The 25,600-nt window shown below is 30.9% G+C and overlaps 1 protein-coding gene across 19 annotated transcripts in view; it reads left to right on the plus strand.

The window, feature by feature from the left end:
• The first annotated feature begins 11,051 nt into the window (after window positions 1-11,051).
• Window positions 11,052-25,600, plus strand: part of LOC129913228 (regulating synaptic membrane exocytosis protein 2) — a 202,312-nt gene continuing 187,763 nt past the window's right edge. For 5 of the 19 annotated variants that reach the window (XM_055991789.1, XM_055991795.1, XM_055991798.1 and 2 more), the window contains exons 1-2: window positions 11,463-11,664; window positions 12,483-12,729. The gene's annotated coding sequence lies outside the window, so the exon portion shown is untranslated. The other 14 variants (XR_008772010.1, XR_008772009.1, XM_055991802.1 and 11 more) reach the window with 9 other exon arrangements.

Consider the following 25,600-nt stretch of genomic DNA (forward strand, 5'->3'; position numbering starts at 1 on the left):
AATAAATAAATAAATAAATAAATAAATAAATAAATAAATAAATAAATAAATAAATATGTAAATAAATAATAAATAAATAAATTAATGTAAATAGATAAAAAAGTAAATATAAATAGATAAATAAATAAGTACATAAATTAATGAATAAATAAATAGGTAGATAAATAAATACAAAAAATTAATGAATTAACAAAACAAGAGAAAAAATAGAGAAACAAAAGGAGAGATTAATAAATAAGAATTTATATGTACAGTGACAAAAAAAAAAAAACAAAAAAAAGATATAAATAGATAGGTAACTGAACAAATATTTATCATAGATTGATTTGGTTTATAAGAGGGTTATCAGATGAACTACATCTAAACGCAAAGTTTGCTTCTAGCTTTTGAATTCGTTCAGAGATCAATTCAACATTCGTTTCTTGATGAAGGTCACAAGTGGAGTAACGGAATGGTAGATTAAGCATCATTTTTAATAATTTATTTTGTGAAACTTGGAGTTTTTTAATGTGACATAGTGCAGCCCCTCCCCAAACAGGACTTCCATATAATAAAATTGACTGAAATATCACTTTCATTATGATCACTTTATTCTCAATTGTTAGAGCAGATCTTCGATTTATAAAAGGGTAAAGCAATTTGATAGCTATATTTACTTTCTTTATAGTACAATTAATATGGTGGTTGAATGTAAGTTTGGTGTCAAGATGTATACCTAGATATTTAACAGAATTTTCCCAAGCTATGTCTATTCCATTTATCTGAATAAATTGGTTGCTGGGGAGATAACAAGACTTTCTTTTCCTTGAGAAAAAGATAGCTTGAAATTTATCAGCATTTAACTTAATTTTCCATTTGTTATAATAATTGCTTAATATTTCAACAGCTTGAACTAAATTACTCTCAATGTTGAGAGCAAGTTCATCTGAAGAATATATTGCTGTGTCGTCTGCAAAAATGGCAAATTCACAGAGTGGAATGGTTGGGATGTCTGAAGTATATAAATTATATAACAGAGGGCCCAAAACAGAGCCTTGGGGGACACCAACATTGAACGTAAATAAGGACGAAATACCACTGTTGACATGAACACTAAAACATCGATTGGAAAGAAAACTTTGAACAATTTTGCAAAGATATAATGGAACTTTAAATTTAATCATTTTATAAATTATTCCTTTATGCCATACTGAGTCAAAAGCCTTCTCAATATCTAAAAGTATCATACCCGTCGATTTACCTTGGGTTCGTTTGCTTTTGACATGCTGACAGATTCTTTTCACCTGATGAGACGTAGAGTGAAATCTCCGAAAGCCAAATTGTTGATCGGGGAATATTTTTTCATCGGAAATATATTTTAGCATTTTTTCTTTAAGAATCTTCTCGTAAATTTTGCTTAAACTACTTAGAAGGCTAATTGGTCTATATCCGCTAGCTAAATCGGGAGGTTTTCCGGCCTTACAAATTGGAATGATTTTAGCTGTTTTCCATTTAATTGGAAAGTATTGCATTTTCAAACATGCATTTATTATGAATGTAAGGAACTGAATGCCTTCTTTCGAGAGATGTTTGATATAAGTGTTTTTGATGTTGTCTAGCCCATCTGTTTTTTTTAAGTTTTAAATCATTGATAATGATGTTGATATCTTTAGTTGAAACAAATGCATTTGAAGGCGTTAATAAATTTAAATTATTAAAATTGTCGATTTTTGAACCAACTAATGCGTTTGTTTCATTATCACCTAAATGTTCTGAGACCCTATGATTCTTTAAAAAGTGCTCAGCGAACACATTAGCTTTATCCTCGTTAGAACATATAATCTCATTATTTTCCCTGAGGAATGGAATTTTTCTATTTTTATTTTTTGTAATTTTAACAATATTCCAGAAGGGCTTTCCATTCTTATCAAGCGTACTCAATTTGTTGTTCCATTCATTGTTTCGAAGATGTAAAATTTCTCTCGAAATTAATTGATTGAATTGAGAAACCATGTTTTTCGAAAAAGGCTGACGGTATCTTTGCCAATTCCTTCTATGAATATTTCTCAGTTTTATCAGTTCCAAAACATGAGCAGGAAGCGTTTTGTTTAGAAAACCATCTTGTATAAGTTTTTTGGGAACACATTTTTCTACGGACGATAAAATACCTTGGGTAAAGCTTTGTACAGCGCAGTCTACATCATTAAGAGAAGATATTTTGTTCAAATCCATAGATACATTTTGAAGTTCAGCATTCATGGTTGTTTGAAATAATTTCCAGTTTGCTTTATGAAATTGTTGTACATATTGCACTTTTTTTACACCCGACCAAGGGAGACGACAAAGAACAGGGTTGTGATCGGAACTCAACGCATTTACAGAAATTGGGTTAACTAATTGACAAGACATATTAGTAATAAACAAATCAAGGACGGATGGAGATCCATGGGAACCAGCGGGAAAAAAAGTGGGACCAGGAGGGAAAAGGATATTAATAGGAAAGAAATGTGGAAATTGGGTTAGTAAATTCCCCCAACAATTTGCCCTAATACATCCCCAATCTTTATGTCGACAATTTAGATCGCCACCTAGCAAGAATTCACCATGAGTGGAGAAAAGCTGCCTTAAGTCACGCTTAAAAATATTTCTTTTTAGATCCGATGAAGTTCCACCAGGAAAGTAGACACAATAAATCTTAACTTCATTTCCGTTCAAAAGCTTAACCGATATCCCTATATTCTCTATCAAACGTGTTCTTATGACAGGTAAGAGTGAATGCTGGATTGATCTCTTCACGAAAATAGCTACGCCACCACCCCTTTGATCAGACCTATCTACTCGATAGCACTGAAAATCAGAAGAAGGAAGTGTATCTACATTTGTTAGCCATGTTTCAGTTACTAATGCAACGTCTACTTTTTGGCTATTTAAAAAATTCAAAAATTCAAAATATTTGTTCCTTATTGACTTAGAATTCCAAGTTATAATATTTAAATTATTCAAAATGTTATTTGCCATTGGAATAAAGAAACTTACAAGCTAAATGTGCGATTACATTAAATTGTTCAATTTTGTTTTTACAAACAGATAAATTAGTGATCATTTCCATACAAAGGCTGTTGAGTTCTTCCATCGAAAATAAGGTTGTGTTGTTGTTGTTAGATGTACTTGATGGTGTTGCACTTGTGTTGACAAGGGTTGGTGAAGTTGGTGAAATTGGACTACAGGTAGGCAGAGAGCTTTTTTGCAATGATCTTGTTGAGTGAAGAGATTGAGATCTGATTACTGCAGGTTGTTGGCTCTCAGTAATTACTCTTTTTCTTGGAGTGGGAAGCAATGGAAAATTGTTCATTGAACCATATAAAACCGGTTCTTGTGAAGGAACTTGCGTAGGTGTAGGTACGGAGAAAGAAATTCTTTGGTGATTGTTTAATCGGAGAGATTTTTTCTCTTTAATTTGCAAGTATGTGGCTCTGCTTGCACAAGTCATATCGGTGGCCTTATGATTCCCATTACAGTTTGCACATTTGTGTGCCGAGATGTTGTCACAGTCGGATGTTTTATGTGAACCAGCACAGATCGCACAGTAGGTTTTAATGTGGCAATTGCGCTCCCCATGACCAAACATTTGGCAATTGTGACATTGGGTCAACTTGCCTTTGAGTTTTTTTTGATAACTCCAAGTGACTTGGGTGTAAAATAAAGATTTAAAGTTTTTTTTTAAGTCATTCAATTTCACGGAACCGTTTTCAAAAGATATTATGTACAGATTGTCACTATAGTGTTCATAGTTCTTAACAATTTTTTTTACTTCGATGCACTTAAGATCGCGTCGAATAAGTTCATTTTTAAGATCATGTGATTCGATATTATCCAAACCAAACAGAACAACTTTAAATGCTTTGACACTTCTCAAATCATGTGAAAAGAATTGACAGTTTTGATCATTTAAATGTTTAAGAACAGCATTAAATGATTCAAGTGATGCACAAATAATTTTAATTCCGATGGATAGTTTTTTAATGGAATAATCGATAATTTTAAGTTGTTTCATGAATCCATGCACAAATTCAGGGTTTTTTTGCAACAATTTAATTGGGGGCACATACACTTTTTTTTCAACAAATGGTAAAGATTCGTCCATTTCTTCAGTATTGTCAGTGTCCGGGTGACATTGAAGAGGAAAAAAAGAATTGTTGGAAAGACGACTTGTACCTGCCATTGCAGTACGAAGTTTTTTATCCAAGGACAATTTCTTGCCCTCGGATTCTGGCGATCGATCGCGTTTAGTTATGTTTAGGCTTATTGAGAACTTTTCAGAGAAAACACGTTATGCGTCAACGAAAGCTTCACCTAGACTGACAAAAGGAAATGTTGTTTTCTATAAATGCAACTACGTGAGTTGTTAGGTTAGGTTAGGTTAGGTTAGGTTAGGTTAGGTTAGGTTAGGTTAGGTTAGGTTAGGTTAGGTTAGGTTAGGTTAGGTTAGGTTAGGTTAGGTTAGGTTAGGTTAGGTTAGGTTAGGTTAGGTTAGGTTAGGTTAGGTTAGGTTAGGTTAGGTTAGGTTAGGTTAGGTTAGGTTAGGTTAGGTTAGGTTAGGTTAGGTTAGGTTAGGTTAGGTTAGGTTAGGTTAGGTTAGGTTAGGTTAGGTTAGGTTAGGTTAGGTTAGGTTAGGTTAGGTTAGGTTAGGTTAGGTTAGGTTAGGTTAGGTTAGGTTAGGTTAGGTTAGGTTAGGTTAGGTTAGGTTAGGTTAGGTTAGGTTGGGTTAGGTTAGGTTAGGTTAGGTTAGGTTAGGTTAGGTTAGGTTAGGTTAGGTTAGGTTAGGTTAGGTAAGGTTAGGTTAGGTAGTAGTGGTTGTCAGGCAAATTACCCTTATGGATCCCTTGTGATACCACAAAAGACTAGCAAGTTAGGAACTCACAAGCCGAACCACTCGGAGCTGATGGATCCCTTGTGATACCACAAAAGACTAGCAAGTTAGGAACTCACTAGCTGAACCACTCGGAGCTTCTTATGAATAAGGATAGACTTTTAACGTCCGTTCTCACTAGATCGCTTCTGTCCTCGTAGAAGCATTCTCCTAGATGGAGTTTCCTTCTAAAAGAGAGAGCAGGGCAGGTGCACAGAAGATGTTGAACTGTTTCCTTTTCTTCTTCATCCATGCAATTTCTGCAGAAATCGTTAGAGAACACGCCCATTCTTTTTGCGTGTCTACCTATTAGACAGTGTCCTGTAAGAACACCTATGGTGGAGCTAATATGCATTCTGTTTAAATTCAACAAACCCTTTGAACGTTTCAAGTCTATACAAGGCCATTTTTGTTTAGTAGCTAGTCAAGTATTACTCTGAGTCCATTTGAGGTTGGTTTTCTTTAAAGCGTCCTGCTTTAGCATAAGTTTACATGTAGCGATAGGTATTCCTATATTGTTCCTTTCTGGTTGTAGAGGAGTGATTGTTCCTTGTTTGGCGAGTTCGTCTGCCCTACAATTGCCTGGAATGTCTCTATGTCCCGGCACCCATACGAGGTGGATGTTAAATTGCTCAGACATCTCCCTTAGAGATGTTTGGCAGTCGAGGACCGTTATTGAATTTGTAGTGACGGAGGCAAGGGATTTAATAGCTGTTTGGCTGTCCGAGAAGATCCGAATATCTGTATTGGATATTACGTTTTCTCTGAGCCAAGAGATAACCTCCTTAATCGCCAGAATTTCCGCTTGGAACACGCTACATTGGTCTGGTAGGCGGAAGAAAAGACTAAGATTCAGTTTTATATACCACTTCCTACACCTTCGTTGGTTTTTGAACTGTCAGTATAGAAGTGTAAAGAGTCATTGTCCAGAGTGCTAAGGTCCTCCCATTCAGTTCTGGAGGGAATAGAGTTCTGGAAATTATTATCGAACACCAATTGAGAATCCGAAGTTGTTTAGAATGTTAGTGTGGCCAATATTATTACTGGTCCACTGAAGGGTTGCTTTTAGACGAGTAGCTGAGCTTGCTGCTACTTGTTTGCTGACAATGTCTAAGGGTGTGAGATTTAGTAGTATGTCGAGGGCGTGAGAAGGGGTTGAATTTAGCGCACCGCTTATGCACATACTAGCTGACCTTTGGACTTTGATAAGCTTGTTTAAGTTTATCGCTTTGTCCAGTGCAGTCCACCAAACTACCATCCCGTATGTAAGTATTGGTCTTATGACCGATATGTATAGCCAGTGTGCAATGTTAGGAGAAAAGCCCCATTTGCCACCAATGGCTTTTTTGCATGAAAAGAGTTCCACATTGGCTTTCTTAACCCTTTCTTCAATATTGAGCTTCGAGGTCAGTTTTTTATCAAAAATGAGTCCTAGATATTTAGCTTGATCGGATAGAGTAAGTGTTACATTTTTAGTTGTAGGGAGTTTGAAGTCTGGAATCTTGTATTTCCTCGTGAAGAGGACAAGTTCCGTTTTGTGGGGATTAATATCCAATCCACATCCTTTAGCCCAGTGAATTAGCATGTTTAAAGCTGTTTGCAGCAGTTCTGCAAGGGTCTGTGGGTATTTGCTTGTTACGGCAATTGCCACATCGGCCGCATAAACTATAACCTTAAAACCTTACCCTTCTACACTGAGGGAAAAGCCACCATAAAACAACCTTAAATCAATGAAAACCACATTGATTTAACTATTATTCGGAATGATTTTGCGTTTAAGATGAACATTTTATAATCAACGTGGAAAAAAGGTTCATTTTTGATGGTTTCGTATCTTAAAGTCACATAATTCAACGACAAGAGTGTACTCTTTGTAGTGTAGTAAATATTCAATGGTGCTAACTAGATAATGGAGAGCAGTTTCGACCGATTTCCCCTTAGTGTAGGCATGTTGTGCCTTAGAGATCAGACATGGTTCTATTTCCTGTCTTAGAAGGATGTCTATCATTCTTTCTAGAGTTTAAAGCAGAAATTATGATAGACTAATAGGTCTTTAATCTTTTGGAGTGACATGAGAGCATTTTCCCGCCTTTGGAGAGAAGCTTCTTACTTTTCGGTAGTTGTTTCTTGTAACTTTTTAGAGGTGAATATAGGTGAGTTGACAATTCTCAGCCAGCGATATAAGCACATAGAAAAGCTAAATGCTTAGTAAATTATATTCAAACATTTTTCAAAAGTTACAATAAATATAAAATTATGTGAAATGATTTCTGTTTCAGTACACGAAAAAAACTTTTTAGACCTTTCTGAACTAACCTTAATAATTCCAACAAATTACATCACTTTTTTTTTGCTAGTCCACCCTTAGTTTAAAAATTATGACAAAAAAATTGTAACGAAAAAAAGTGATGTAAAAAAACATTAGCATTTGGAGGTGCCAATCCACACATAGCCGGTAAATAGGGATATAATGACATTGTACACAAAAATTTAATTTCTAGGCGGCAAGTCGTAGAGAGTTGTATTTTTTTTTTAAATCGGTAAATAACTTTGAAAGAAGAATGGCAGAAGTAATGAAAAAATTGTAAAAAAAAATTCTGTATTAGTTATTTACTTTTTTTTTTGCAAACATGAAAAAGGAAGACCTTCAATAAAGTAGTTATTATACATTGTCAGGGAAATTTTTTTGACCAAAATTTGGGTTATGGCAATCAAAAGATCAAAAATATTATAATAATTTTATACATATACAAAGACCCTACTAATTTTCAATTTTTTTTTTATTCCTTCATCGTCTTATCTTCTCTTCCATTTAGAAAATATACTAATTATGAGAACCAAGTTTCAAACATTGTGTGGGTGCTGTTGAGAACTTATAAGGAAAATAAAATTCTAATTGAAGGCAATAAGTTCCGAGAGTATCTATGCTCACAAAATAGCAATATCGTCGTTTAAACGAAAAACTCACTAACTGCTACTTTCCTTAGAATCGACGATAGAGGCCTCCAAATCTGCTAAGCATTTTATTTATGGCCCAGAAATAATAGGCAAAAAATATCCGACAAAATGTTCACAAATCAAGCAGCGAAATAACAGATGAGGATATCTTCCATCATTTTAATTTTAATTTTAATTTTAATTTTAATTTTAATTTTAATTTTAATTTTAATTTTAATTTTAATTTTAATTTTAATTTTAATTTTAATTTTAATTTTAATTTTAATTTTAATTTTAATTTTAATTTTAATTTTAATTTTAATTTTAATTTTAATTTTAATTTTAATTTTAATTTTAATTTTAATTTTAATTTTAATTTTAATTTTAATTTTAATTTTAATTTTAATTTTAATTTTAATTTTAATTTTAATTTTAATTTTAATTTTAATTTTAATTTTAATTTTAATTTTAATTTTAATTTTAATTTTAATTTTAATTTTAATTTTAATTTTAATTTTAATTTTAATTTTAATTTTAATTTTAATTTTAATTTTAATTTTAATTTTAATTTTAATTTTAATTTTAATTTTAATTTTAATTTTAATTTTAATTTTAATTTTAATTTTAATTTTAATTTTAATTTTAATTTTAATTTTAATTTTAATTTTAATTTTAATTTTAATTTTAATTTTAATTTTAATTTTAATTTTAATTTTAATTTTAATTTTAATTTTAATTTTAATTTTAATTTTAATTTTAATTTTAATTTTAATTTTAATTTTAATTTTAATTTTAATTTTAATTTTAATTTTAATTTTAATTTTAATTTTAATTTTAATTTTAATTTTAATTTTAATTTTAATTTTAATTTTAATTTTAATTTTAATTTTAATTTTAATTTTAATTTTAATTTTAATTTTAATTTTAATTTTAATTTTAATTTTAATTTTAATTTTAATTTTAATTTTAATTTTAATTTTAATTTTAATTTTAATTTTAATTTTAATTTTAATTTTAATTTTAATTTTAATTTTAATTTTAATTTTAATTTTAATTTTAATTTTAATTTTAATTTTAATTTTAATTTTAATTTTAATTTTAATTTTAATTTTAATTTTAATTTTAATTTTAATTTTAATTTTAATTTTAATTTTAATTTTAATTTTAATTTTAATTTTAATTTTAATTTTAATTTTAATTTTAATTTTAATTTTAATTTTAATTTTAATTTTAATTTTAATTTTAATTTTAATTTTAATTTTAATTTTAATTTTAATTTTAATTTTAATTTTAATTTTAATTTTAATTTTAATTTTAATTTTAATTTTAATTTTAATTTTAATTTTAGGTAATTTAAATTTTAATTTTAATTTTAATTTTAATTTTAATTTTATCGCGACAAAAAAACATTAAAGCAACGAGTAATAGTACCGTTAACATTAAAGAAGTTAATCCAGTGTTTGACTTAAAATAATTATTGCATTTAAAATTTTATTAATTATTATGACTAGATACTTTCTCTTATTATATGCGTCAATTTTTAAAATATGTGTATGTGCATACCTAAATGTATGTATACAAATAGAGTTAAAATATGGTCTTTCTGGTATTTTCCTTCTGTTTTCTAAATACAAATAAGTTCAAGATAGGTACATGGGCGCACTGTTTACCTAAATCTTATATTTACTGAAATATTTTCCTTTTACATTTTTTGTACGTACTGTTTTTGAAAAAAGGAACCATTTGAATACTTCCACAACGTGATCTTCCCCAGTCCATTTAAAATTTCTATCACACATATATTTTTTAAAACTAAAAACCCAAAATTGTACATAGAACCATTTCTATACAAGTACGTTTTTTCCTTAAATAAAAAGTGGACTTAGAACATAATATGATGGGACTTAGAACAATCAAGAATACTCGGGCTCATTTTCAAAAGGCTACTTCCCTGTTTTTATTGTTCTATGTCCCATTAAATTATATTATTTTTTTGACAAAAACGGTTTTCAAATTCGGAAAGAGCACCCTCAAATTAGTAAAACTGCATCATTAACTCATTTTTGGTAAAAAGTGGATTTAGAACAATTTTGCTTTACGCCGACCATATGTACCTAGTTATTTTCAGGAAGAGCGTTTAATTTATGCCTTTCTAACAAGAAAAAAAAGAAGATTTCATTTCCAATTAATCAAACCAGTGTTTTTTTAGTATTCCGATTCCTTTAAACAACGACCATAATGTTCATTGTACATATTGTTTACAGCTATTACATTAAACAACAGTAAACACCAGTCTGGATACCACGCATCTTTTGTTCCCACGCAAAACCCCTTAAAATTATATAATTTCTTGCCAAAAAAAAAACAAACAAACAACAACAATTCCTTCTAAATGAATCACCATCATCAGAAACAAATACGCATTTGCTTTGCAGCCCACATCATTTTCTTCTCTTAGTCGAAAGGATCTCATTACTCTTTCGAGGCAGGAAGCAAACAACCGCCACTGAATGCCTACGTCACACAAGAAACGAAACACAACCCCAAAATATGGCCACCCACTAACAAAACTACATTATCTTGGATGTCAAATCAATGAAAAGCTCACTGACGTCAACCAGCTCTAAAGTTATTCACTATTTATCATCAACATTATTTTAGCTTGCGTATTCGTAGGTTCACAATACACTCAATAAATGGTGATAAAATCCGTTACTTACACCATCTCAAGAACGAAAAATAAGCAGAAGGCGCACATCAGTAAAAATGGCCAAAACGAACTTGAAAATGTACCTATCCATTCCTATAATACTGGGGTGGCCTCAGCACGCATGTGACCAGCAAAATTACGTCCTAGCAAAAAGATATATACATATGAAACTCATAAAGCTTTGTTACTAGAATACTGGGAGTAATATTCAAAAATGTGGTGAATAACTTTGAACCTATTGGAAAACTGGAAGTCATATGAAAAATTAAAAAGGAAAGTGTGGCAAATGGATAAACAGGAGCTATCAGTACAAAGTTTGGTATAAAGCTTTGAAAGAGGTAGATTTTTATAAATTGAAGAGCAAGTGTCACTGCTTGTCAAATTATGGATGGTTATTATTAGGTAGCTTTAAATTGTTTTTTTTTTTTTAACCTGGATAAGAGCTTTCAACATGGTGGGTTTAAAAATGTGATTAAAAGAACATGCGTTAAAGTTGAAATTCTAGACACCACTCACCGAAAATGTGTGTGGTGAATTTGCTACAAGAAGTATTTTAACACTGCAAGAAGCAATAAGTTAATCATTTTAGAAAATCTTCCTCGAATCTCTGGAGTCACTACGAGAAAAGGACAGCAAAAGAAAATAAATGGGGAAAGAAAGGGACAATGCCATGAAATATTTGGGAGAAAACACGCGTAGGGCAGTTTTTTGGGAAAGTTTGGTTAAGTATCCTCGTTATCCACCACACATACTTCCGCACGCACTTATACACACATAGAGCGTGCAAGGAAAAGTCTTTAGTATTTTCCATCTACAAAATGAGAAAAATTTTCATCATACATCGTCGTTGTCGCCGTCGTGGTCGTCGAGTGTGTAGAGCTCGGTAAATTAACTGCTCTAGTTTAATTTTTTTAATTTGCAATTCAAGTTTATATTTTTAAATATTTCAAATTGTTAACCACAAACGAGAATTCAAAGAGCATTTTAGTAGAAAATTATTATAATTTAAATTGTTTATTTTATTTTTTGTTTTTCTTTATACAATTAAATCGAAGAACAAAAGATGCTTTAAAATATACCTAGATCCTGTAAAAAAATGGGTGGATTGTATATAAACGTTGTTTTTACGGTAATGGAGTAGTTAAACGAACGAAATTTGAAGAAAATTCATTTGAAAATCGAAAGAAAATTTTGTGAAAAATTGAAAATGAAAATTTTCTGATTTTTTTGTATCTCGTACTGGGTGTCTCTCTCCCGGGAGGGGATACCAGTGAAAAAAGTATCCTAGTGTTCCAACCTTTTGCTTTTTCTAACTCTCTTTCTCTCTCTTTTCCTGTCTCACCTCTATATATGCTTAAGAATATACCCTCCCTGCTTCATTGTGTATGTATATAACTTGGTTTTTTTAGTTTGTTTTTGTTGTTGCATTTTTTCATGGAATGAATCCTTCCGAAGGATATCGTCTCCAATCAAATAGACTTAATTTTTTTATTATTTAAATCAACTATGTTTTTAGTTTTATTGGTTTGATCCCATCAAGTGTGTTATGTGTCATTAAACTAAAAATAATAGGTGTGGTGAATATCGTGCAACTATGAAAAATAACTTTTTCAGCCAACTTCCTTTCTCAAATGATTCTCCAAAATTCCCCGCCCACCTCCTTGAAAATATGCTCCATTTTTTTTTGTATGTGTATTTATAACGATTTGTGGCTCATTCTGCTTTGTGAAGTGAAATTCCTTTAGTTTTTGTTCCAACTCGTATCTCTTTCTTATCGGAAAAGTGGTTGCGAGGTTAAAAATAATTTAGTGTTTTATAATTGCATCAATTATACCTTTTTATTATATTGTTAAAAATAAAAGAAAAGCCGTTTTTCACATGCTCTGTTTTGTATTTTGTATGTTTGTTTTTCTTAACCGAATTATTTCCGCTTTTTTCCCCTAAAAGAACAATGGAATCCCTAATAGTGAAAATGTGAAAATTTTAGTCAAAAAATGATAGTTGAACAAGTTATTAGTAAACGAAATTCACCAGCAATACAATACAACAAATCAAACAGTTTATAAGGAAAATCCTTGGACATAAAGGACATCCTGCAAAAAAAAATCTTTCCAGATGGCATCATGTATATGGAATCAGAAAATTTGGATATCATCTAGCTGGAGAAATAGAGAACTTTCAAGGATATAACAAGGTAATTAAGATGTTATGTTTTTTTTTTTGGTATACAATTTCAAAAATTGAATAAGTAAATGGTATAAAGAAAACATTTTTTTTCCTCTCATATTTAATTTATGTCCATTTAAAAAAATAATATAGAGAGTATAGTAAATTTTCTCTGAGTAGATACCTACTTCACAAAAACTCATACAACCACACATTATTATAAATTGAGAGAAGATTTTTATGGTAGGTACTACTGCTGACTACTGAACATGAACAGTGAATAGCCACGAAATATGTACAGCATATTCTCCACACTTCTGATCAAGGTAGACATTTCAGCTTCTCTCATATCCCGACTCGACAAGAATTTGGCAAAATCAAAATACATACGCAATATATAAATCATTAGTTGCTTATCTGCAGAAGCAGATAGGCAAATAACAAGCTTACACGTGCATTGAAACGAGTTGGTAATATGTGGTGTGGTGAATTTGAATCATATGTTCAAAAAGTGTGAGTTTGTTTAGATTCAAATGCCTGATATAAACGTTAGCTTAAGAAATCAACCTTCGTTGTGGTGAACACATTATTTTCTTGAGTGGGTTACGGTCTGCAGTATCTACATTAATTTGCTTGCATTATGGTAACATTATGATGAAAAAAAAAGAATAAAATTAGAAATATATCTTTTTAAAGCTACAGTTAGTTAACAACGTCAACCCATTCAATCTCGAATATGCATTTATAGACAGATAATAAATAATTTCTTAGATAAATAAAAAATTAAAAAATAATTTTAGTCATTTTATTTAATTTTTTAAATTTTTATTTTTATTTTTGATTTTTGAATGACCAAATACAAATAGACCATTTTTTATGAATTTAATCAGACTTTTCGATCAACTTTCGAAATTCAGAATGAAGAAGAATTTTGGTATGCTATTCGGGTACGAAATAATAGTTTGGATGAACTGTTTGAATGCATATTCATAATCAGCTCAGCTCAAGGAGTTTATTCGAAACATACCTACCATTCCAAAGTAACGGAGTTGATGTCCTAGAAGTTAATTATTTAACATAAGCCAATAATTCACAGACTAAGGCCGTGTGTGAATTGCGTTAAATAGTTAACACCGTGTACAATTTTTGACACTATTGAGTTTAATAAAAAAAATTTCAGCTGTTAGGATTATTGTTTAAAATTTTTCTGCCATCATACTCCTTTTTAATAAAAAAAAAAAAACAAAACAAAACCATCTGCAAAAAAAATTTAACTCAAATTTAACCAGGTCCCAGAGCCCAATAAATTTTTAACAGCTGAAAAGTTTTTATTCACCTCAATAGTATCAAAAATTGTACACGGTGTTAACTATTTAACGCAATTCACACACGGCCTAAGGTGGAAACAGATGCATTAAACGTTTTTCGCGAAACTTCCAGGACATACACCTTATGATGAGCCCTTAAGAGTCACTAAGTTTCAAGAAAAAAAAAAAAAATTGCTTCTTATAAGCTCTTTCCGGGGCAGTAGCATAAAAATCGTACCACCAATTTTAGCATTTTTTCAAGCTTTAATATGTAATGATGTTAAATTAATACCACATTTCTATATGTAGGTTAGTTGAAATGAAAGACTCACAATACCATAGTGTCAGCCCTGAATTAAGTAGGTACATTTATGAAAGGTTTTTGGTGTTCTTAAGGTTTTTATGTTTGTACGAAATTTTATGTTTTGGGCCCTTTTTCTGTATCGGGCCCTTTTTTTAGACCGTTTCTTATTTTTTTAGTGCCAACGCTGTCTTTAGTCCAAGGAGAAAATGTCTCTTGACCATTGACCCCGCCCCTTTCCATATGGGTAATAATCTATAGAGATATAGTAGGTAGGTACTTCAAATATTTTGTCTGTTATTTTAAAAGCACGTTTGTCTTTATTGGTCTATTTACCTATGGAAAGAAAACCATTTTTGTTTGCATGGTTGGTAACTTTAAAAGTTAAAATGCATGACTGGACTGTACGTTAATCCATCTATTAGGTTGCACGTAAAAATTCATAAAAGAATAATCACTTTATTTTACTTCTATGTCACTGATATTGGCGGTGGTCTTCTAATTATATCAATATCGTCGGCAGCAGTTGCACGGACTTATTATTCTGTATTATTCTTTTAAGAGCACATGACAGCGCGTTGTCTTGCTTTGAACCTTTGTTTACAACCTTTGTTTGATGCTCCTGTCTTTTTTCCAAGATTTGCCACTGCCATAATCTAAAATTTGATCGATGGTGGATACTCATAGTCTTAAGCCACACTGATATGGACCTTTGTAAAAGACTGTTCAGACGTCTTCAGACGTTTACATAATACACAAGAGAGAATCTTATATTCATTGTTAAGGAGCATAATGCCTTTTATATTGGAAATGGAAATGTTGGTCTTTATCATCAACGTTGATTGGTACAATCTGCCTTTGGGCTAAATTGGCCACTGTAGAGTTTGCCGAAGTGATTTATCATAACCATCGTTAATGACTCTATAACGATGTTTCTTTGTTTTTTTCAGTTTGAGGTTTATAACCTTGAGATCTCCATTTTTCTGTCTAATAAAACGTCCGAACCTATTTCTTGCCTAGCATTCTTCTATTTCGATACTACTTTTTCGCCCCTTTTTAAATTCTGAGAAGCCAATGTTCCCGCTCCGTTCTTCTTCTCGTAGATCTCATTTATAGCTCTGGTGCGTCTGTAAAGTGCCACTTTTTAAGTTCTTTCTTTAGCTGCATCTGGTATCTGGCAATCATCATCAAACCAGTAGGGATTTTGTTATATTGGCCTAGTAAAATAACAAGTAAAGCATGCTAGATGTGGAATCTCGTATGGCTTCTTGGCAATGTTGTCATTGGCTCTCAATACTTGTGCGTACACTGGAGTGACCGCAAGAAATCGATTTTTGAAATTTGGTCGGGGGAACCCCATAAAATGTTCAGCCTTTGCAGATTTTAAGATTGCTTTAATTTCAGCTCAATTGGATAAGTCAAATTTTTAATCGGTGGTTCAGGTTTTTATTACGATCGAGCTAAACTGTAGAAAAAAAAGCAGTTTACATGTAAATATAACAACAACTTAGCCCCTTGGGCTTAGCTAAGCCGAGGGACTAAGGTGTTGTTGTTATTCCTTACTTTCATATTTTCTAAATTCACGAACTTAAAAGAAACGATCAAACTTGCGAATTAGTGCACCGCATAAACGCATATTTAACGAATCAGAAATAGGTGGAAAAAGTTAAATGATCAAATATGATGTTACAATTGGAACATCAACAGATTATGGAAGTCCATAAATTAATTTACACATAAGACTGGTTATAGTGTTATCGTTAGCAACATTTTTGAAGTTATACTTCTTTTCCGGCATTTGTATATCAGAGTAAATATTTGCTTTTTGACACATTTCAAAATGAAATTAAACCAGCGATTGCATCGAATTATTATCGTGTGGACTAAATTTCAAAAGGCATTTTCATGTTCAGGTTCACTGTGTACGCACATTCCTTTTTTTCTTATCCTATGCGTTTTTAGTAATTCTAAATACAATTCATGGTAAGACAGGTGTACTCAAATAAATTAAACCGCGATAAAAGAAGTCGGAAAATAGGGCAAATTTCTCAAATTTATTTTGAAATTTAAATCTAAACATACATATGTTAGAAGTTATAGTACTTCTTTATCATTTGTTATGGCCACATAGAATTTACTTGAAAGCTAACAAAAAAAAAAAAAACATACTTACTATCTATGCTTTGAAGGTCCTTATAGCGAATAGTGCTATGCAATATCACCAATGACACTCCCTTAAATTCCAGTGCAATTTAGTTTGAAATAAATTAATCCCATTACGTTGTTCCGCCTGAAAAGTGTTCACCTACTACTCGTACATTTCAACCCAACCGCAGCCTTTAGGTATAATTGCTTTGTACTATCATTAAACCGCCTATACACTGACGACTGACCTAATGCCATCCAATAAACTACACCCGATTAAACCAGCTGTATCATAAGTAACATACATACATGTAAATATATGGGGCAAGGTATGAACATACATACATATCAACCATCGTATTTATATCTTTATACAATATTCAGATTCGCAGTAGTTATCGGTGTATTTGTGCTCATTACCTCAATTCTGTCGCGATAAAACATTTTAAGCTTTTCATTATTTGAACAGAAATAAAATAAACAAATCCACAATCCATCCACTTTCTTTTTTCATGGGAGATACCAGTTGTAGTTGTTAAAAATATCCACCAGTCAGTATCCCACTACCAACCTGCACCCGCTGCACCAATGACGTATTCGTTGCTTTATGTACATATGTAAGTTTGTCGGTACTGTTAAAGTATTTAATTAAATTAGGTTGATTTATATGAACTCCCACCCCATCCATGTTCTGTTCCCATTGACATTTTATTTGCAAAATCGCCCAATGAAAAATTTCCAGTGATGTTAAATGTTTCCTAGCATGAATATTAGTTTACTTTACCTATTATTTAAAAATTATTCCTGTCTTGCAGCTGGGCATGGCACAGAGGAATAGGCACTAAGTCAAGTCTTGACTTCAGAGCCGGTATCGTGGGTTCGAGCCCAACGGTAGGCTCAGAAGTTTTTTTCTAAATCGCCAGCTTAACTGAAGCCGCCTGTGCGATAACATGAGACAATTTTCAACTATGTCTCCCCCTTTGTGCCACGAACACTATATGTTCTCTTGTTTTTATCTTCTTTGTCTTTCTGTGTTGTAATAATGTCTTGTGTTGTATCAGTCGATGGACTAAGTTTCCAAAACTGCAGTGTTTCTAGTCCTTAGATTAGATTAAAAAATGTAATGTTATGTATTTCTATCTTCCTGACGTTTCTTGAAAAGAAAAAAGAGAGAAAATAAAAAATAAGAAAATAGACCCCAAACTCGCAGAGAATTATATGCTAATTTTCAAAATTGTATGTGTAATTTCAAAAGTTTTCATTCAGTCAATCCTTAAATTAGACCAATAAAACTGCACCTGTCATAGAACCGTCTTCTTGATTTCTCATTTACTCTTCAAAAAAAATTAATTTTCATTTTGTGTTCTGAAACTTTGAGATTGAAACTATAACATTTACTTTTCCAAATTCCAAATTGTTTACATTCGTTGATCACGACCTAAATTTACTCAGCATTGAGAGAAATTTTAAAGCCTTTATTAATGTCGTTTTCGATTGGTTTCACTCGAGGATTAACTCGTTCTGAAATCCAATAAAACGGTTTGAATCACTTCCACTCAATTCTGTTTTTTTTGCGTTTTTGAAAATTCTAAATGTCAAAAATTTTAATTAATGTTTTTTCTGGCTAACGAATGACATGGTATTAAAGTTGAAAAATTATAATAATGAGGACGATGACAAAGAAGATAATCATAATAAATAGTTCCATCGCTTTTATGCACATATTTCTATTTTTTTTATTAATTTCAATTTCTTGAATTAAAAAAAAACACACTGATTGAGTTTTTTTTTTTGGCATTTGAAAATTCATGTATTAGTATTTCTTGAGTGGATTGTGATTTGAAATCGAGAAGAGAATTTCTCTTCTCAGAATCGTTCTAGCTGTCATTTTCATGCCAATAAAATGGTTTCAGAAGGCTTCTGAACGCTTCCGGACGCTTCTGGACGTCCAATCGAAAACGACATAAAAAAATGTATATTTTATACATGATACATATTTTTTTTCTAATTTCACTAAAAGGTTGATGTAAATTTAAATTGAAAGAAAAAAGAAGAAGCTTATAACGACTCTGGCCATTCACCACCGCGATGCTAGTGGCAATGAATTTACTTTAACCATTTTGCATTTTGTTCTCTTTCTCTCTCTGATATTTTATATGTTCTGTTCATTTACATGAAACCTTTTTTTTTAACGAAAGGTCAAGGGACGCACCCGGAAAGACAACATACTGAAGGATGCTTCAATAGAATAATGTATGCAATGAGTGGCCTACACACAGATTGTGTAGCATATCGAGTTTATACCCATTGAGACTAGATCAGTGGCCCTTAGGACTTAGGTGTTATGTACATAGGTATCTCTTTTTGAAAAGCATCGTTGGATTTATTATAAGCTAAGCTAACAGTACCTTGCAGAAGCAACTGTTGCTATCATTGAGAAATCTTTATCAACACGCTTTAATAAACAGCCCAGGAAATGTACGAAATGTTCTGAGAAAGAAAATTGCCTTTTTGTTTTTTTACTTGCTTGCCTGGTTGTGTGTTGAAAATGTTATTCACTGTTGCTAGAGAACTGCCAGCAAGGGCGGTGCGCAGGAAGATGAGAAAACGTAATTTCTCAATAAAGAAGTAACTTTTGACATTAACATGTCTGGCGATGTACTTTCGCTATTTCGTTCCATTTTCCTGCCTTTTGGCTATTAGTTAGGGCCTTAATGACTTTTTTTTGTGAAACCCAATACGTTCAGACATTAAAATAAAAAAAAAAAATGTTTGAAGGGTCTAATGCAGCGGGTATTCGAAAAAAGTATTTTTTTTTTATTACTTCAGTCAAAGGAAAATCCCTACGTCACATTGATCTAACTGTTTTGTATTGTTATTGTAGGTGGTCTAAATTTAAGCCTTTTGCTGGGACACAATGGGGGTGGGATAGTGACGACTGCCGAGACACATTCACAGGAAGTGTCACCGCATTAACTTTTTCACTAGGAATTTACACTTGACGCTGTTGAATGGAAATGGAAAATCCACTTTTATTAGAATGTGTGGGCTAATCTGTTGAAACTAGGTGACGCAGAAAGCGGTTAATGAATGGGGTTATTTCAAAAAAGGGCTTTATACAAACCTTTCTTTAATAAGAAATGGAAGTGACTCATTTTAAAATGGGGAGATGTTATTGATTTATTAGAGGTGTTGAAATAGATAAAGGTGGAGGTGGTGGATAGGATTTAAAAAGATGATTTTTTTCCTTAGTCTCTTGCGTAAGAGATACCCTATTTATTATACATATGAATAGAGAAAGTAAACACAGTGATAGTGAATATGTTGTTGAATATGTTGAATATGTAAAAGAAGTTGTATTATATTCTTGTCCTATCTTCATTTCTATGGATAGAAACTTAAGTACGTTTATGGTTTTCACACAGATGCTACTGTGAGAATTGAATTAAGACCACACTGAAAGCACCAGCTTTCAAATATAAACATAATCATCCAAATCGGTTAACCCAGTCGAAAGTTCTGATGTAACAAACACAATAAAAAAAAGACGAACTGAGAAACTGTTCGTTTTTGGAAGTTGGTAAAAATAGAATAGGTAAAGTGATTTCTGCATAATTTTTTTAAGGAATATTTTATAAATCTTTAATAGATAAGAAATTTTTTCCTAACAGGTAATTCAAGTGATTTCGTGAGATCAAAGAAATTATGGGTCACTGTGGTGTATGTGTAACATTTTGTATGTTGTAACTTTAAAAAACCTTAACGTTAAAATAAAATTATAATCTCCTAGTGCCATTCTGAAATGGTGGTTATTGATTCCAATCTTCTACGTCATTATTTGGGTTACTGTGGTGTATACGTAACATTTTTTGACGTAATTACGTCTTATAAATCGATGAACCATGACAGCCACCACAAAAAAGTGACGCCATTTTCTAACGTTACACTCTCGCACTTTCGCAGTGCTGCAAAAAATTTCAATTCAGAATTAAAAATAAACTATAAGAGATACAAAAAACCTCTATAGCTTATTTGAAAGATAATAACCTAAAGCTTAATCCAAATGAAGGATTTTTAAAAATTCCGTCATTTAATAGGGTAAACAGGGGTAAAACGAAAAGATGAAATTTGAGCTAAAATCTAAACGCAAAGTCGTATAGAATTGACTTTTTTTGCTATAGATAGATGAGATTAATTTAAGAATAACTGCATTTAAGAAAAAATTCTAAAAAATTTTGAAACTAAGCTATAACGTTTTGTTTGAACGTTGTACACGTGTTGGGGCTATGACGAAATGATGATTTTGGGTAAAGGAAATTTTTTTTGACAATTCTAAAGATGCCAGGTGAAAGGGAAAAAAAAATTAGGCGCCTGATACGGATTTTTTTCCAACACTCTGCGTTTCGAAATATGAATTTTTGAAAAACACATTGTTTTTTAGGGGTATTTTTGGGTAATTTTTGATTTTTAGCTTTTTGGAGCGTTCAAACTTATAGAACATGTAGGTTTTGGCCTTATGCATACATGTGCAAAAACTTGGAATCGTTTAGTCAGTTTTGACTGAATAACGGAAGAAACAAGTTTTAAAAAAACACGTTTTTTGACCGTTTTTAGCCGATTTTCATCTTTTTTTCTTTAATAGATACAGACCATGATTACGATTATATGTGTGCGAAATTTCAATCATTTTCGTAAACACAATTTTGAGATAAAGGTAAAACAAAATTTTAGGATTCAATAGGTTATAACTTTTGACCAAGAGCTAATAGAAATTTTATTAAACTTTTGTGAGCATCCTGATACAATTACCTTTCATTTGGTATATCACACATAACGGAAGACTAACTACAAGCTACACAATGTTAAATCAAGAAACTTGCGAAAAACCTCAAAACACCAGTGGAGATCTGTTGCCCCCCGAACAGCCACCAGTGTGGGAAGTACCGTAATCTTAGTCTGGAAATTCGACATGGTTGACTTTAAAAAATTCTAACTTCTCTTGTAGGCATCTTTGAAATGAGATTGATACGTCATATAAAAGGTGAAATAATAAGCTTTATATGAGGTAAATATTTTTTATAGGTTTTCAAACAAAAAAATTGATTGCATAGCCTGAGAACATAAAAATAAATGTTTTTTTTTGCTTTTTTAATGAAATTTGATCGAGTTCAAAAAATTCTAGCTCTTTTTGTAGATGTCTCATAGACCTGATCGATATATATATTTTGAGCTAAGACAATAAGCTTTCAGATGGTATTTTATAAAACTTTAATAGATAAGAAATTTTTTCCTAACAGGTAATTCAAGTGATTTCGTGAGATCAAAGAAATTATGGGTCACTGTGGTGTATGTGTAACATTTTGTATGTTGTAACTTTAAAAAACATAAACGTTAAAATAAAATTATAATCTCCTAGTGCCATTCTGAAATGGTGGTTATTGATTCCAATCTTCTACGTCATTATTTGGGTTACTGTGGTGTATACGTAACATTTTTTGACGTAATTACGTCTTATAAATCGATGAACCATGACAGCCACCACAAAAAAGTGACGCCATTTTCTAACGTTACACTCTCGCAGTTTCGCAGTGCTGCAAAAAATTTCAATTCAGAATTAAAAATAAACTATAAGAGATACAAAAAACCTCTATAGCTTATTTGAAAGATAATAACCTAAAGCTTAATCCAAATGAAGGATTTTTAAAAATTCCGTCATTTAATAGGGTAAACAGGGGTAAAACGAAAAGATGAAATTTGAGCTAAAATCTAAACGCAAAGTCGTATAGAATTGACTTTTCTTGCTATAGATAGATGAGATTAATTTAAGAATAACTGCATTTAAGAAAAAATTCTAAAAAATTTTGAAACTAAGCTATAACGTTTTGTTTGAACGTTGTACACGTGTTGGGGCTATGACGAAATGATGATTTTGGGCAAAGGAAATTTTTTTTGACAATTCTAAAGATGCCAGGTGAAAGGGAAAAAAAAAATTAGGCGCCTGATACGGATTTTTTCCAACACTCTGCGTTTCGAAATATGAATTTTTGAAAAACACATTGTTTCTTAGGGGTATTTTTGGGTAATTTTTGATTTTTAGCTTCTTGGAGCGTTCAAACTTATAGAACATGTAGGTTTTGGCCTTATGCATACATGTGCAAAAACTTGGAATCGTTTAGTCAGTTTTGACTGAATAACGGAAGAAACAAGTTCTAAAAAAACACGTTTTTTGACCGTTTTTAGCCGATTTTCATCTTTTTTTCTTTAATAGATACAGACCATGATTACGATTACATGTGTGCGAAATTTCAATCATTTTCGTAAACACAATTTTGAGATAAAGGTAAAACAAAATTTTAGGATTCAATAGGTTATAACTTTTGACCAAGAGCTAATAGAAATTTTATTAAACTTTTGTGAGCATCCTGATACAATTACCTTTCATTTGGTATATCACACATAACGGAAGACTAACTACAAGCTACACAATGTTAAATCAAGAAACTTGCGAAAAACCTCAAAACACCAGTGGAGATCTGTTGCCCCCCGAACAGCCACCAGTGTGGGAAGTACCGTAATCTTAGTCTGGAAATTCGACATGGTTGACTTTAAAAAAATCTAACTTCTCTTGTAGGCATCTTTGAAATGAGATTGATACGTCATATAAAAGGTGAAATAATAAGCTTTATATGAGGTAAATATTTTTTATAGGTTTTCAAACAAAAAAATTGATTGCATAGCCTGAGAACATAAAAATAAATGTTTTTTTTTGCTTTTTTAATGAAATTTGATCGAGTTCAAAAAATTCTAGCTCTTTTTGTAGATGTCTCATAGACCTGATCGATATATATATTTTGAGCTAAGACAATAAGCTTTCAGATGGTATAAAATTTTAATAGGTTGTTAGGGAAAAAAATGGAATTAATGACGTGAGAAGATAAAAATTCATGTTTTCTTCGCTTTTTTTGATGAAAATGATTGTTTTCAATAAATTATTTTTATACTTTTTGCGCATTGTAAAAATTTAAAAATGGTTTTATTCTTAAGAAGAAATACTTGGCTTTTAAAATGCATAATTTTTTTTGTAAGCTTTTAAAATAAAAAAATATAATGAGAAAATAAAAAAGGTATTTTTTTTTAGCTTTTTCTTGTAAATTATGATTGTTTGAAAAAAGTAAACACTTCAATTGACTCATTTTAAACAAAAGCATACAACCTGTTTTCTGACGACGTTATCACGTAAAATCATCGTCCGTAAACCGGCTTTACAGACAACCTCTTTTTCTATAGAAAAAAATAAACGATAAAATAGAATTATAATCTTCTAGTGTCATTTTCAAATGATATTTATAAATTTCAATCTCCTACGTCATTATCTGTTTCAGCAAATATAACGAAGCTCAATGAGAACTCACGCTATTTGTTAAGATCAAGGCACGTTCACATTGTGACGATAAACTATAAGGTCCGCCACGCTGTATAAAAAATGTTGTCTGTTACTTTTTTTTTGTCATAACCAATAAGTTGTTAGGCCTACACAATCATTTCATTTTAAATTGATTATTCTGAACTGTTTGAATATAAAGTAATTTAATGAATTTTAGTAATTATTTTTTGATGGCTCAAGCTGGCTAAGTACAAAAATTTCTTACAAAAATTATTTCTTAGAAGGTTATTCAGTGATTTCGATGAGACTAAAGAAATTATGGGTCACTGTGATTTATGCGTATCATTTGTTTTCTATAAAAAACATAAACGTTAAAATAAAATAATTATTATCTGTTGTGTCATTGTTAAATGATGTTCATAATTTCCAATCTGCGTATAGATAACGAAGCTCAATGAGAAAACTCAAGCTAGGTATTTGTTAAGATTAAGGCACATTCTCATTATGACAATAAGCTACTACGCCACCCTGTATAAATAAAATGCACGAATGGGGCCGCAAGCACTTGCTCCTATGGTGAAAGTTAATCTAATGTTTAAGCGTTTTATTGAACAAAATTAGGGAAAATTTAAAATTTGATATTTTTAAGGAATTTCTTTGTAAAAAAAAAATTAATCTGTTTTTCTAATTGACTTAACACCGTTTTTATCTTTTATACAAAACCAAGGATGTCATTTGATTTTTTGTATAAAAAGGAATTTATAGAAAAAAATTAGAAAACCGTTAGAGTCGTTTTTTAAAAAGATAATTTTTTATATGCCTATACAAATTTTTTTTCAAAAAAAAAGTTGGTATACCGTTTTGAAGAATTAATTTACAACTTATAGTTTAATTTATTAAAGCAAAATTTCAACATTTTTCACCAACTCGTTTTCAAAAAATTTTGAAATATTTTTTAAAAATCCAAAAATGTTTTTTTTTTGACATTTTTTAAAAATTTTATATTACCTTCAGATAAACGCTTTTGTATAAAATTTTCGTTGAACTGGAGTTAATCTTGTACGAGATGAGATATTCAGAAACCAAAAAACCGTTGTATGGCACAAAATATTTTTTGTACCTTTACTAAGTTTACCCTTAGTAAAGGTACTAAGGGTAAAGGTACAAAAAATATTTTTTTTTTCAAAAGTTTGCTCTTATGTGTAATTCTACACACAAAAATTTTAATCAAAATTGTTAGAGCCGTTTTTGAAAAAAAAAATTAAATTTTTCCATATCCGTTACATGGCAGGTACCGTTAGTTTTAGTCAAAAAAAATTTCAATTTTCCTCTAGGGAAAATCACTTCACTCGTTTAGGCTATAGTTCGAGGTATACCTATACAAACAAATAGACAGACAGAATTGCCGAACCCACTTTTTTGGCATTCTCCATAATCGTAATGCCATGTAAACTTGTTATCTCAAGTTCAATTTTTTTTTACGAATTTTAAACTTTCCCTATAGTACCTATGTATATCGCAAGTAAAAATTGTTTCTATTAAGATTAAGGCACATTCACATTATGCTTTTACGCCACCCTGTATACAAAATTGTTGTTTATTTTTAGTCATAACCAATAAATTGGTGGGCCTAGACAATCATTTCAGTTTTAATTGATCAATCTGAACTGTAATTTTAAGAACTTAAGTTATTATTTTTTTGTTAGCTCAAGCTGGCTATGTAAGCACAGGTAATTTTTTGACATTAAAAGAAATTTTATCA

The sequence above is a fragment of the Episyrphus balteatus genome, chromosome 3, assembly GCF_945859705.1.
Source record: "Episyrphus balteatus chromosome 3, idEpiBalt1.1, whole genome shotgun sequence".
Taxonomy (NCBI): domain Eukaryota; kingdom Metazoa; phylum Arthropoda; class Insecta; order Diptera; family Syrphidae; genus Episyrphus; species Episyrphus balteatus.